A 15,549-nucleotide genomic window follows, 5' to 3' on the forward strand; every position below is an offset into this window, starting at 1 on the left:
GGCTCCCGGGGTCCCGCTGCCCGTGGGCAGGAATGCGGTGGAGGGGACGCTGGGGGGGGAGCCGAGCGGGGCCGTGAGGCGGCAGGCGGGCCGGGGCGCGCCGCCTCCCGCACCGCCCTCTGCCTGAGGCCGTGCCGCCGCCGGTGGCGGGACGAGCTCGACCGCTGCCTTCGCGGCCCTGCGGGCAGCCCCAGGCTGAAATAGGCCGGGGCCGTCAGCCTGCGGGAGGAGTGGGCAACGCTGGGGGGCAGCGGCCTTCGCGCCCACCCCGGTGCGAGCTGGCAGAGCCCGGCTGCTAGAGCCCCTTGTAGTCCCTTTGGTTTATGCCCTCGGTGATGCACTTCGGCTGTCTGCAAAGGCAGGAGAAGCCCGTTTGGAGTAAGTGTGTGGGATCATCACTCAACACTGACAACTAAGATTTCTTCAGCATGTCCTGTGAACAGTAATGGCACAACGTGTACCACTTCCTGATTTTAGGCAGTGTGACAGCATACCTGTCACAAAGATACTGTAGAACATCTTTGTCTTGATAACACCTGGTTAGTAAACCTCCTTCTTTCTTAGCAGAAAGAAAAATATTGTGGAAGTTAGAGTATTATCATCACCTGAGCATCCTATGACACTACTACAGCTGCACAGTAATAGTAACATCTAGCACTCTGCATCATTGTTGATGGGAAATAAAAGCACAGACAGGTGAAGCAACTTGCCATTGGTTACTAAGCAGGCTAGCAGCACAGACAGGAACAGGACCCTGCGTATGTATGATTCTCTGCCAAGTGTTTTCTCCTGGTTTAAACACAGGACTTCTAGATGATCTACGTAATTTCTGTACCCTCTGGTAGAATGGAAAGTTCTCTGACACTGGCAAATCTGGACAGTGTAATTGCTGAAACACGTCTATCACAGATATTACAAACATGTTCTATATCTTAAAATTTAAGCATTCATATTATTACACAATGGTTACCATAACATGAAGCACGTGTCAGAAGAGTGGTGTGGCTCCCTCCTTCATCTTCCCTGCAATGCTTCCTAAAAACTTACCGAGTTTTCCTTCTCTACCCCTCTTATTAAGCCGCTGGCACTACAGAAGACAATTAGCACATAGAGTAGTTCTACACTATTTGATATCCTCAGTCGTTGAATACACCAGTAATTTCAAACTTCATGTAAATTCATGAAAATGCATAATCTCTGTGAGCTCCTGTGTACGTCCTCAGCCCTTTAAGCACTTAGATCCCTTCCTAACTTTCTGCATATAACTTTCTCTGAAGTCAGTCAAATCAATGAAGTGAGACTCACCAACAGCAGTGCATGAAAACACATTTGCAGAATTCAGGCGTGAAACATTCATCAATAACACACCTTGTTCTGCAGTGGAGATGAGTGAGTTCATTTGCGTACATTAGCATGTGAAATGGCCATGTTTAGATGTGGTCCTTCAGCAAAATCTGGTCTTGCTTGTTACACATAAAATACATAGTACACATACACTATTCTTTAATTGGGGATTTTTCTTTGTGCTTAATTATTACAGCCTATTGCTGCTACCAAAATAGACCAAGTAGATACTGCTGTGTACTCAGCACCTTCACAGTACTTACCTAAAAAGATGAAATGCTGATCTCTAGGGGGAAAAAAGCTGTAAGGAAGAGAAAAAAACTCCTAGCATAATACATTTTATCAGCTGGATGTTAGCCTGTTTTTTTCCTAGTTTCACAGATATTGGTCTATACCACATATACCTTATGTACCTTAGAATAAACATATATACTCTGGGCAGATAGGGCTCTCCTGAGGATGCACAGTGTCTTATTGTTTGATCCTGGTGGCAGCAGTCTTGCTGATTATTGCTTTTGGGGTTGGGTTTTGGGCTGGTTTTGAGGGTATTTTATTGGGTTTTTTTAGATAGGTGAGATCACACACAGACAAGTGAAACATCTTCCAAATGACTATAGCACAGCTTCCCACCCCTCTGCAGGAACAAATAGACTATATGGGAAGTATGGTATTCAGGATGTTTTTTGTATGGGCTAACCTTAAGCTTTGTATGTAAACCTCTGGCCTGAGCTCATACAGTGGGGTTTAGAACCCATATGATATTAAATTGTTCTCAGGCAATCCTTGTTAAATTGGAAGAATTCTGAGGCTATATTTAGTGCCTGTTTCTAGCACTCAGATCACAAATGAAGACTTACTTTGCAGTAAATTTTACAAGGCAAAAATGCAGTAATGCCTTCTCAAATCATCTGTCACTTGGGAGAGCCATGAGGTTGGTGTAAATGAATTAACAACATCTAGTGATGACCACAATGTAGTGCTGACCTGCATATAAATAACTGCTTACCGCTGAGCAGCATGTGTATGGGGTAGAGAATCTAATTGCTTTTGAGGAATGGGATTACAGTGAACTTTGCTTAGGAAGTTAGGAGAAACAGAAGTCAGGAGGACATAAGATTAGTGAGAAGAGGAAATTAACATTCATATAATCTTGAAAATTTGTGAATAACTGAAAATATTTGTAATCATGTTGCTGTGATACCCAGTTATAACTAGGAGCCTTCATTTTGAGTTAGCAGATATAATGACATATGTAGAAGGAATACAAACATTTAGGTTATTTTTAAAATTGTTCTCTCCATGTTGTATAAATTTCACATAATACAATAGTTTAGGGACCAAGACCAGAAACGGTATGTAAGCCAAATGATCCCTTTTCACCCTTCTGTCCTGTGCTGGTAACCTTTGCATGCACTTGCCAGCATCAAACAAATACAAAGATACAGCTGGAGAGGTGAAGCAGCTCCTTGTGAAAGACAGTAATTCCTTGTGAATATTATGAAAGTAGGAAGAAAAAAGAGGAAAAAAATGTTGCTGGTAATCTCACTAGGAGAAAGACTCCATGACTCCAACACTTCATTAGACATCAAAGTATCTTCACTGGGCCATATCCTCAAGACCAAAATAATCGGAAACCAATGTATTTTGTTACACTGCTTGCAGAATTACTTCTTTTTCTTTGTTTCTGCTTTCTCCTACTCTTTTTTTTTTAACCCTTCTCTCAGAACATTGACCATTAAAGGACTGGCATAAGTGGAAGAAAACATGGGCCAAAAGATGCTTTTAGGTTCAATGCAAGTAAAATGCCACTCAGTTTCTTGGAAGTGCTGGAACTTCTGCTCTGTGAGCCTTGCCCTATATCTATGAGATGCAATAACAGAGTGGAGCATAGTGGCTCAAATGTTCATGAATGTTGTATTCAGTGTCACCTTTCAAGTGTTGTAGACCACGAATCTTGCTTCAGTCTGAAGATGCAGCAAATCAGCCTAGCAAGTTACTATGTTCTGACAGTTTTCATTGCTTAACAAGTGGCCTGCCACAATCTGGGAAAGTTGCAGTTTTCATGACACCTCTCTTTCTCTCCTCTTAGGGAGAAGCTTTTGAAGTCTACTTGCTCAGGAGATGGCAGTGAACAAAAAGATTGTTTTCTGTTGTCAAATCTACAAAGATTTAGATTGCTCCCCCAAGTCATTCTAGCTCCTGCAAGGACTGCTGCAGATATTCCTGAGTATCCATACAGGTGCTGGAAAAGCCATCCAAACTCACTACTCCAAAAAAACGGCTTTAGACTTTGGTCATTTGTGCACCTTCTGTACCAAAGGATATCTTCCAGTAAAAGCCATAGTAAAAATCATCCTTCTTTTATAGCATTCTCAAATTCCTGAAGGAGGCAACTTAATCCTCTGAATGAAAGCTGGAGCAAGACACATACGTGCCAGCAGAGCTTTGTCTCTCCTCAAGCTAGCCATGCCCCATGGAAGTTCTTGCATCTTCTAGGTGCTTTCCCAACCCAATGACCTTCCAGTGTCCACCCCTGTCCTTCAGGATTTTCCACTCAGCCATTATTGCCACTGTAACTGGGTTCTGGACCGACGCCTGCTTCACTCTGTGTGCATATCCTCCATTTGGCATGTGTCTTGGAAGACATCCTTGGAGAAGCACCACAGGTGATCCAGCCTAGCATGCTTCTGCTTTCCACTTGCCTGGGTAGAACAGTACTTCAGCACTCCTGAATTCCAGAGTTCGGAGTTGTTGCTAAAATGTATTTATGCTTCTCTGCCAGATTATTTATTTTGAGCAGTATGGCACAGGGATTCTTTATTCATACCATTTTTCACAGCCACATATACCATTAAACATATGATAATGCCATTAAACATATGACAATGGCATTAAAACCATCTAAAAAACCCTAAAAGTTTCTAGGAGGGCATGGGAGGGGAGACAGAGAGGAGGAGAAGGGAAGAAAAAGTAGATCTGAAACGCTACTTTCCGCAGTGCTACATGTGTAGTTTGTCAAAACTTGCAGAGTGTTTCAGCAATCCTTTTTTTTTTTTCTTTTTTGGTAAAATAAATGTTTGATGGGGAAAAAAATTCTCCTTTCATCCCAAGTATTGTAATTAATGAAGTTATGCATCCTCATTTAGGCAGCTGCCCTCCCTGACTCAACCTGCTATTTTAATTTTGCTAGGCTGAGCGATTTCAGTGCTATGTGTTTGGAAGTCATTTAGATTGATATTTTTGTTCAAATCAAATTGAAATTTTTCATTAGACTCATTGCCTGGAGCTCTGTCTGATGCTGTGTTAGCACTGGCAATTGCTAACTGTTTGCTCTCTTAATACCCTGAAATAAACCCTGCACCTCAGGCAGAATGTGAGGAAATCTGGGAATATTATATGCTTGTATTTTGTCAGATGTATACTGACCAACAGTTCAAGGATATCAGGCAGGACTCTGGATCGTTGTACTGCCCTTAGATCAGTAAAGGCTTTGTGGGATGCTATTTTGACTCCACAGCTTTGCGTCAGAGTGCCGAGTGCACAAATAGACCTCAACTGCTGTGACAGCCTCAACAGGGGCCTCCACCCTCACCCTCTGATGGTCCTGGGTGCTCAGTCCTTCCTTAGCTACGCCTCAGCTGTGCCTGCCTGACCGTCGGGGGCTCCTGGACCATCCTCAGACCTGGCCCATTACTGCGTCCTGCCTGATGACCCCTTGACTGTGGATAGGCCCTGCTGCAGAAACCACCCTGCCCTGCTCACCTGCCTCAGGCACAGTGGGGTCACCACCTGGCTCACCTTGGGGTGCCCTTGGCTCCCAGCTCACCCACCCTGAGGGAGCAGTGCCACCCTTGCTGCTCCCTAATGCTTGCTTTCTGAGTTCAGAGCACCTGAAATGCAGGTTCATTTTAGAAAAGCAATCTGATCGGCATCTAAGCTCCTGAATTGCCAAACTCCGATTTAGTGTTTAGCTATACACTAAACGAATCTGTGCACAACATTTAGGCCAAACTGACTCTCTAAAGTTGTTAAAAGTGATGAATGATGGGATTTCTAATCAAGGGAGTCAGCCTTGGAAGGATGGGAAGCAGTGAATGGATGGTGAAAAGAACACTGTTAAGTTATGCGGAAAGAAACCTCCAAGTGAGGAAGTTCTGGCCACAAGAGGAGGCAAGTTGAAGAGCTGCAGGTCACAGAAAGCTGGTTGAAAGTAGGACAAAGGTAATTGTGGCAGTGGGAGATTGTGGCCTCTGATTCAAATAGCCCCACTGAAAGAGGGCAAAACCCCACTTGAGGAGCATACGTAGTTAGCAAAAAACATCAGTGGTGCTATCTGAGGATGTGCACTAGTTTCCATTAGAACTGAGAAACTTGTAACCAATCCTGTACGTGAATGAAAATGAATATGCAGTACACTATGAAGGTACAAGTACTCTACTGTATATAATGTGTACCCTCAAGTAACCTGGTGTGTACACTGGGCGGAGCAATCCCCTGCGCATCCAGCATTGTAAATAAAAGAGAATGTCTGCTTCTTAATGCTACATTGGTGTTAAAGAGATTTATTCCGTGATATTGTCACGCTACAGTTGCTGCTGCTCGTCTTCTATAAAGCAACATCTATATTTGCATTTTAGAGGAAGTATAGGTACAGTGTTCAGCAAGTCTGGTGTCACCTGTAGTCCCCATTTAAATCAGAGTTCATTCCTACAGCCCAGCTCCACCAAGGCCTACCTCCACAGGGGTTATTTAGGGTGTAGTTTCATGTCAGGGTTATGCCACTTTGTGTTTGCATTGCTGCAAACAGGCTCCTGCCCTCCTCTGCCACACACCACAGCTCCCTCAGTTCACATCATGAGCTCATGGAAGACGAGCTGATCAAAAGTGTTAATAGCTCCTGAGTGAACTATGAGCTGATAGGAACCACTGGCAGTCATGCAGCTGTGTAGGTCTGGCACAAGAAAGGGGACAGGAACCCATACCAGAGGGTGAGGGAAGGGGAATGTCTCTAGTTCACTGTATTAGGGACAGTGTGAAACCACATATCTGAGGTCAAGTTATACCAGACAGCTAAGTCAATCTGACAAAAAGAGGACTTCTTACTTCCCTTTCCCATCTCACTCCTCCTACCCTCCCTCCTCATGCACGGCATTTCCCCTACCATTAATTCCTGAGGCTTGTCAGATTCTGCTGAGCTGATTCAATGCAAAAACTTGGCAGAAAAACAGTCATTTGGTCTGGTCTTCTGCTGGACTGATCTGGCTTGCAGTGGGGTCTAGCAAGCACCAGAGACAGCAAGTAACACAAGTGGGAATGAAATTGCCCCTTCTAGTATCCAGGAGTTATTAACTCAACTTTGGATGCCTCTTATCCTTTCAGAGAAACTGCAAGCAACACTGAGCTCCTGCTCCCTTTCCCTGCACTCTGCCCTGTATTCCTGCTCCCCTCCTTCCATTGGTATGTATCTATTAGAGTACAGGGTGGGGTTTTTGGCCAAGTTACCTTTCTGACCAGCTCAATGAGGCATCAGAGCTAGCACAAGAGAAGCAGTAGGAAACAGAGGGAGATGTGGCAATGTGAGATTACCCCTTCCCACAGCAGTGGCCTGTTCTGCTGGCTGAGCGATCTTGTCCCACCACACAAATGTGAAGGCCAGGATGGAGAGCACAATCCTCCTCCCACAAACCCATGACTACCACGAATCACTGCTGGGATTACAGTGGTTCTGAGAACAAAGTCAGGCAATCACCTTATTCACCAAAGTGCTGTATAATGTCACTGTAAACAGAAAAGGTAAACAAATAGTTGCAATTAAGCAATTAATACTCCCAGAACCATTCGACACAGCTGCTGACCATCTTCCTATGACAGCTTTTGCTGTCATTGAGTTACTCACTGAGTGGGTGCATCCAGGCCAGCTGAGCCTGTGGCTGACTAATCTGACTTCCTCCTCCTACCCCCCCTTTGCAATCTTGTAAAAGTCTTACTGCAATTACAAGTGTATTTCAAACCCCAAGTTCTTTATTTTGCATAAAAGCATTTTTATATTTTTGTCAAGTATTGCAGAAAGTCAGTTCTACAGAAAAAAAATAGATGGATGGATGTACACATACAGAATGAATTCTCACAGTAATATATAGATATTAAAAATGTTTGTCAGTAAATCCCAGAGTATTTTACAAGAGTTTATGATCCTTATGTACAAATGGGGAAACTGAGGCACAGAAGTGCAGTGTTTTTCACTTAGCACTAATTGTAAGAGTCACTGGACAATTTCTGAATTATCTTAACCAGCAGTACTGGGGGAAACTGTACTGAGAGAAGAAAAAAACCCACCAGTTGCATGTTTTACCAACTTAGGACATCAGAATAGAATGCTGTGAGTAGGAGCCTTCACTGTAGCAAATAACTTTAGATTTTTTGGTTTTTTTTCATTAAGTGGATGCTTTAATAGAGGCATAATATTTTTTACTTCAACTACAGTAATCAACAGGAACACATTCTATTTAGGCTGCATTTAGTCATCTGTTATTTGCAGTTTCAGCTTGACTCCTTACCGGTAACTGCATGGCCCACTGATGTGATGGTGCGAGATCTGCTAAAGAATGAAGACAGCCTGTTGACACAAGCGTTGGCATTTATTCTGGGTGTTTACAGATTGACTTACAACATAGAAACCTGTCTGGGTATAGCATAACTTGAGAAGATTTGAGAATTAAAACCATAATTAAATTACAATGTCTCATTAGAAATTTATATCCTACATTTATAGAATAACCTCATAAAGATTAAGATACATTATTTCAGGAGTGAAGGCTCATCCATCTCTATTGTTAAGATACCACCTTTACAACAAAACAAACCCATCTGTTTACAAATTCAGTTCCACTTCTAGGTATGACTATATAGTACCTTTTCTACTCCAGATTTAAAGGAAACAAAGGAAACCAAACGCTTATTCCTGGAAGATTCTGAAATACTGGTTTCTATGAAAAAAAAAATATTTATTATATTCAGTTTGTTAATGAGCAGCCTGAATGATTTTACTAAGAAACAATTTCCTAAATATGCCACTGCAGCACAAGAACTAGAATAGCCAAGTCCCAGTTTTCCACTTCCTGCAAGGAGGGAGGGAGGGAGGAGAGTGTGTGTGTGTGCAACTGCTTACACAAAAGCCATGCCAATCCACATACCAACTCTGATTTATAAATTTGTTCTTCCAAAACAGAGCCAACCAATGTAGTCCTACCCTCATTACTACATAGAGTTTGCTGCTCAGCTGTAGCTCAACTCCTTCACCGATTAGAATATTTCCTGGAGAAGTTCGTAACTGACTGACTAAGAACAGGTGATGGTTTTTCTTCAGTGACAGAGCAACCTAGAAATAAAGCTTTCCAGGTTTTCAAAGACATGAAGTCCCAGAGGTCTGCAACTCACCATTAGCACCTTCACAGTGACCTCGCAACTAATGGAGAGAGCAGCCTCCTTTCTGATGAGCCAATACAGAATGAGCAGCTCTCCTCTTCACTGTCTACAACCTGCTGAAGCAAGCAAGGCCGTTGGCAGTTATTAATAACCCCATCTCCAGACATGCTAGAGAAGTGTGTAGTCACGCTTCTGAGCTGTCCTGAAGCAATTCCTGTCTCCCTACCAGAAAGTTGTAATCTGTCAGAACATGGTTCCAAGAATAGACTCGCAGAACATTATGTGTCAGGAAGGGGGTAGACCTCGTCTACTCTCTCCTAAAAAAAACCTTTTTATAGAAACTATCTAAAAGTAGCCTGGAAGCTTAACAGGGAATGTGGTTTAGTTTTTACAAAATAAAGCTCTGCAGTACCTTCAATTACAACCTTTTAGAACCAGGGTTTAAGTTATAAGATTTCCCATTACCATGATGTTTTAAAAGCACATATTTCTAGAATAAAATCGTTACAAAAACACCTACAGGTTACCTCTAATTTAAAACTAATTATGTAATGAGGGCCTAATATATGGAAATCTGAAAAATCTAGCGAAGGCTGTTTTGTGAATCAAGATTCCAGAGTGCTATCAAGTTTCCCAGTGAGTTCACACAATGAACAGAAGATTGCTAACGATTTCTGATGAACCTTGCAAGCGATATTCCATTGCAGTGATGTGAAAGCAGAGGCTAAAGATGTGGTAGCACCAGGCAACAGATACCCAGTAATCCTCACAGTGCCTGCCCTCCTGTCTGGAATTGGAAATTCCCCCCATAGAACCATGTAGCATTTGCTATGTGGAAAAAACCCAAACAGTACAGGCTGCCATGTGGTGCAACATCTATTAAAAACAAAACAAAACAAAATACTTCAAATTCAATAACTTTTGCTGTTCCTTGCAATCTCATTGATGAATTAGCCCCTATAGCCATTAACAACCTAATACCACCAGCCTGTAAAATCCCACCATTATAAGACGTTGGTCACATTCACCAGCAACATCAGAAACTACTTTTTCAAACTTGTGTCTGAGGAGAGCACACATACGTGTGAGTATATCTCTGTATGCAGTCCTCAGAAAATACATATGGTACTGAAGAATAAAAAAATTGTCTTGATAAAAGCAAATAAATCAACATAGGAGACAGTAATGTAGGAACACCACAGAAGGCTTATATTGCAGTGATGGCTAATATGCTCAATCATATCAAGATCTAGTATTTTTTATGGAGAAGGAAATTTTCTAAGAGGCTAGTGAGAGGTTTTTAAAAATTGATTTTTCTAACAGGTTGCTGCTCAATATGGAGAAGATAAGTTAAAAAAAAAGAGGCAACTTACACTGGAGAAAGAAGCAGGTGTGATTTGCTGTGATCTCCAGCTGTGAAGGGACTTAATTTCAAGGTTTGCACCTGACAGCAAAGGATTTTTGTCACCTGCATGGATGAACAATATCCTTGATGAACAATATCCTTCTGAGAAAGTATCTAAGAATCAGAGGTGTCAACCACAGTCGTCATCATCACTGTTTAGGCAAGCTTTTAAAGAAGCTATGACAAATTTATAAGTACCTTCAAGATAAGTCAGAGAAGCCTTAATTTTACTTAATATCTAGGAAACCAGAACAAGGCCTACTGTGCTTGTCTCACAAGTTCACAAGTTCACAAGTTCACACACACACACACACAGAGCACACATGACAGCATTCTGCACTAAGGGACCACAGCAAGGTGCATTTGTATACAGGTGTGTCACACTGCAGCCGTCTAGGAGAAAGGCAAGAATCCTGGGCAGTATTCCCCTGTTGCTGTGGGAGACGGTATAGCTGGAGACGGAAAGGCGCTACATCCTGTTCCTCCCTTTGCTGTTTGCATGGGAAATTTACACTAGAGATTAGCTGGACACGGCACAGGGCCAGCCAAGGGTTGTGGTTGTTTGCTTGAACACAGAACTATGAGCTTGTTATCACACGTGCAGCTGCAAAAGATCCTGAAAACCAGAAACCATGAACATGCTTGGCAAGCAGTATTATTGGCATCCACAAAGCCACGAATCCAAAGCTGACTGGCTCTAGTAGCCGGTGTGTTAGTATATAAGGCGTTCACTTGAGCAATAGAGGGATTCTGATTGAGCACAGATTGGAGTCCGTGTAATCATTCAACACAAATGGTGCCTGAACATGGACCTGAAGACATCTGGAACTGAAACTCAGTGCTGGTGGTGGATCCGCAGCTGAAACGGAGGAGACATATGTACGCATGCACTCTCGAGAGGCATCACCCTTTGCCGAATGATTGAGGTGAGCAGCTGTAGCAATTATAAGATGGGGCAGTCAGTTACGAAGGAGCAAAACCTCCATCAAGAGATTTTACAGAGAATTTTGAAAGAACAGTGCTTTGCAGTATTGGCCTTAAAGTTGGTTACATTGCTGGTTTGGATAAGAGACTATTGCCCATGGTTCCCTTCCTCAGGTTCTTATGATAGCTCTTTGTGGGCAAAGGTGGGGAGGAATTGCAAATGAAAAAGACTTGCAGCTCTAAGTCCCTGAGGAAATCATTATTACCTGGAAAACAGTGTATACAGCTTTAAATGCTCTAAGACCCGCAGAAGATATCTTACAAGCATCTGCTGCCCCTCCTCTGTTCTCTCAGAAGCAGGAACAGGCAGAGCCGCAGTCTTTTGAAATATTACCTCCTGTGTACAATGAAATTCCTAACACGACACAGGATGTGCGGGAGGTAGATCTGCCAGAACCTTACGATCCTTTTGATCCCAGGGAAACAGACCCCAAGGATGAACCTGATTTATACCCACCACCAACTCCAGTAAAGGTTATGGTAGCCACTGCCTCTATGGCAGATGCAATTTTGCAGACACAGCGAAAGAAGTCAATATCATGCATGTCACTTATTACTGACATGCCCCCCCTTTTGCTCCCACACCGCCTCTGACACATACGGGGCCACTGCATGTAGTTGGACAGTCAAACGGATTGTTAGATAAATGTAGGATTGAAGCGCTCTGCAAAGGAGATGTTTCTATACTCCAAACGATACCTGTAATATATAAACCTAACCAAGCCCCAGAGTATGCTCACTTACCAGATGGGGTTATTAAGGAAGTTCGGAAATCAATATGAAAATATGGTCTCCAGACTTAATTTGCTATAAACCTTATACAAGCTATAGGAGAATCTTATGTCATGACCCCTCCTGATTGGCGATCAATTCTTGGAATGGTTCTATCATCTACACAATATACTGTCTGGACATCAGAATATAAGGAACTTGTGACTGCACAGGTTATGGATAATATTGCTGCTGGACTAGGTATTGGAGAGAACGAGTTGCTAGGCCAAGGCAACTAGGCCACGGGGGGGGAGCACAGACTGCACCGCCAAGAGCAGTATTTACACAAGCCGTGGAATTAACTGTCAAGGCCTTGCGAAAGGTGCCAGCTTCTGTCTGGTGAGAAGCGTCTCTTACATCAATTTTACAGGGATCTCAGGAACCTTATGTTCAATTCCTAGATCAGTTACAAACTGCTATTATGAGACAAATTGAATAAGAGGAAGCCGCTGAGATTTTGCTATTTCAGCTTACAATTGAAAATGCAAAAGCAGACTGTAAGAGAGCAATTGATCCTATACGTAATTCAGCAAAAACTATTGCTCATCTCGTAAAGGCTTGTCAGAATGTCAGGTCAGAACAACATAAAGCAGAAATGCTCACCACTGTTGTAGCTCAGCGGATGGTAGTGGCACGGGCTGCACTTAAATGCTTTCAATGCCGTCAAGAGGGACATATGAAGCAGAATTGTCCCCAGAAGAGAAAACAGACAGAATATGAAAAAACCTCCTACACAGCTGTGCCCAAAGTGTGGAAAAGGGTATCACTGGGGAAATCAATGCTGCTCAAAATTTGATAAACAAGGAAATCCAACCCAGGGAAACAGGAAGCGGCCCACAAGACCTGGCGCCCCGAAAATGCACAACAGGGTCCCTCAGTGACAGTGGGCGTACCTGAGCTGGGACCAAAACATGGTGAACCCCAGCATAAAACCATTCAGTCCCTCCAACACAACACAGCTTGTAGCGCCGGGCTGGACCTGGCCACAGCGACAACACTTACATTATCAGTTGGATCAGTGAACCTTATACCTACTGGGGTATATGGCCCCCTACCTCACAAGGTAAGTGGTCTATTAATTGGACATTCTTCAACCACCAAGTCCGGACTTTTCATATTACCTGGAGTTATCAATTCCAGCTTTAATGGAGAGATTAAAATAATGCTCTGGACTGCAAATCCTCCCTGTACTATCCCGAAAGTATATTGTGCAGTTGATTTTATTACCATATCACGCTGTCGCGGCAGACAATAAACAAAGGCAAGAAGGAGCATTCAGCAGTACAGGAGCACTGAATATTTTTTGTTGTCACAAACTGCTTCTGGTCATAAATTTGGCAAGAGTCACTTTGAAGTAATTCTGTTTATCCCCACTATACTTGTGGACAAGGTATTCCTGAAGCTCACTCCTTACATGCAGTTTCACTTCCTTCTTTTAATTCCCAGACTGCAATTGTTTCAGACAGTTTATAACCTTTATTTATTTTTGTCAACACTGTCCGGGAGCTTATAATCCTCAATATGTTTTCTTTGTCTATCAGTATAACCACCATCTTGCTTGTATTCAGCTTCAAAAGGCTGTTCTTCAGCCGAGGGCTGTCCTCATGCTAGTACAAGGATTTCCTTGTGGGAATAATGAGCTGGAACACCGCAGAAGACACATAGAACTGTGTTGCTTCCGGTTGGTGCTTGAGCTCAGATCAGACCCCTCTGTAGCTGCACACAGGAACTTAATGGGAACGATGGAGAGAGGTGATCTCCACAAACCTGGAGGAGTGTTGTAGTGGAGATATGGCGTCCCACCTTGCATTTCTCCAAGCAGTATGTAAAACATTTTGGCCCATCTCCATCTCTTTTCTCTGTGGCTTGCTTAATCTAATATTGCAATAAGACCCAGAATGGATGTCTTCCCTCTTTCATGAAAAACATTCAAAAAGAAACCTTTGCCACTGCTGATGGGAACAATCAGCTCTTGACTAGTGATTTCTGGTTACACTTCCGCTACACTTCCAGAAGTTATCAGTGTCACTACAACCCTGCAGCTACAGAACAAAGTTGGACGCTGTTGAAATTGTGAAATTTCCACCCACAACTGCATGAAATTGCTGTAATACAGCCAATGACCAGAAAAGATGCAATGATTTGAAGTTACCTGGAAGAGGTCACAGCTTTTTCAAGAGGTCTCTTGTCCACGACTCTCCAGAGGAGTAATTCTGTGAAAGGAACTGAAACACAGCTGACTGATCTGATTTAGAGATGCTTCATGGGCATGTGAGAGTTCATGGTGCTGGAGCCATTTCAGGTACTACAGCAAGTCAGATAATTGAATTTTGTTTATACTTCTTGTCTTTTATCAGTGTTGTGTAAACACAACATTATTTTTTAAACTTTGTGACTCAGTCTTTGAAAGAAGCAAAGCAAGTAGCCCCAGAGCAGCAGCGTGCCTGAGGCGTTCAGGTGAGCTTTCTGCATGCCTTAAAGATCTCAAATGTGCTATTTCACGTACATAAAAGCCGGGCCTTCCCAGTGGAAAGGTATTACAGGCACTGTGAAACGTTGGCAGGCTGAAGAGAGGGAGCTGCTGCAGCCGTTGTGTAACTTAACCTGGAAAGCAAGCAGGCAGTGCTCACAGGCTTGTGAAATTACCGATGTCAGAGATGCCCCTTCAAATTACAGGATTAGAGGGGGTTATTTTTCAGCTAGTATAACAGGACGACATACGTTGTATTTCGGGGCGCGCTGCCCCCCGAAACCCCCTCAGCACAGGGACCGCCAGCCAGCACCGATGGCGGGCTGCAGCGGCCGCCGTCCGCCCGCTCCCCCGGGCCCGGCCCGGCCCGGCCCGGCCCACCACCATCAGGGGCCGGGCCCGGCGCGGCGGGGCCGCCCCCCACCAGCCAAGGAGCGTCTCGCTGGCCGCGGCAGCCGCATTTCGGAGCCCCTCAGGGTTCGATGCCGGTGTCGGGACGGCCCTGGGCGGGGAGGGGGGCGGGGAGGGAGGCGACGACCGCGCCCGGGCCCCGCCAGAGGAGGCCCGCACTGCGTGTCCCGGCGTGCCGCGGGGCCAGCCGCCGCCGGAACCGGAAAGGAACCGGAAGGGCACTAGGTGCCGCTTCCGGCACTGTGGCCGTCGGTGGGCGGCCGTGAGGGGACGCGGCGGCGCCCGCACAGGTAACAGCAGCGCCGTGGCGGCCGGAGGGGGGCGGCCTGGCTCCCTCCCTCCCTCCGGGTTGCAGCGCTCGTGTCCGCGGGCCGGGCCGGGCCGCCGAGGGCCGGGCCGCTTCGCCGGAGGGTCGCTCCGTGCAGCACTGCCCCGGCCCCCCTTGTTTCTGTTCTTAATGACAATGTGTGCCCGGCTGATGCAGGGGAACTGCAGGCTAGGCCTCCGAAACGGGCCGGAGGAAGAGAGTTTATATACTTTCGGAAGGATTAAATCGCTGTCTTTCGCACTCGGGTTTTGCTTGTTTGTTGTTTTTTTCTTTTAATAGCCTGCAGATCCATGTGCGGTCTGCGGGATGGGAATGCCCCGATTTAAACTGTAGTGGTCCTTGAGGCGAGGCCGAGAACGGGCCGGTGCTTGAACCCTGTCTTTTGACAAGGTGGTCCGGATCCGCCATATT

At 44.5% G+C, this 15,549-nt stretch overlaps 1 long non-coding RNA gene across 1 annotated transcript; it reads left to right on the forward strand.

Moving 5' to 3' along the window:
• The first annotated feature begins 170 nt into the window (after window positions 1-170).
• Window positions 171-14,784, forward strand: LOC114017832 (uncharacterized). Its single transcript, XR_003563106.2, has 3 exons — window positions 171-4,010; window positions 6,724-6,801; window positions 7,883-14,784. It is a non-coding gene; the product is annotated as an uncharacterized LOC114017832 (long non-coding RNA).
• Window positions 14,785-15,549: the final 765 nt, after the last annotated feature.

This window comes from Falco cherrug, chromosome 5, assembly GCF_023634085.1.
Source record: "Falco cherrug isolate bFalChe1 chromosome 5, bFalChe1.pri, whole genome shotgun sequence".
NCBI lineage: Eukaryota > Metazoa > Chordata > Aves > Falconiformes > Falconidae > Falco > Falco cherrug.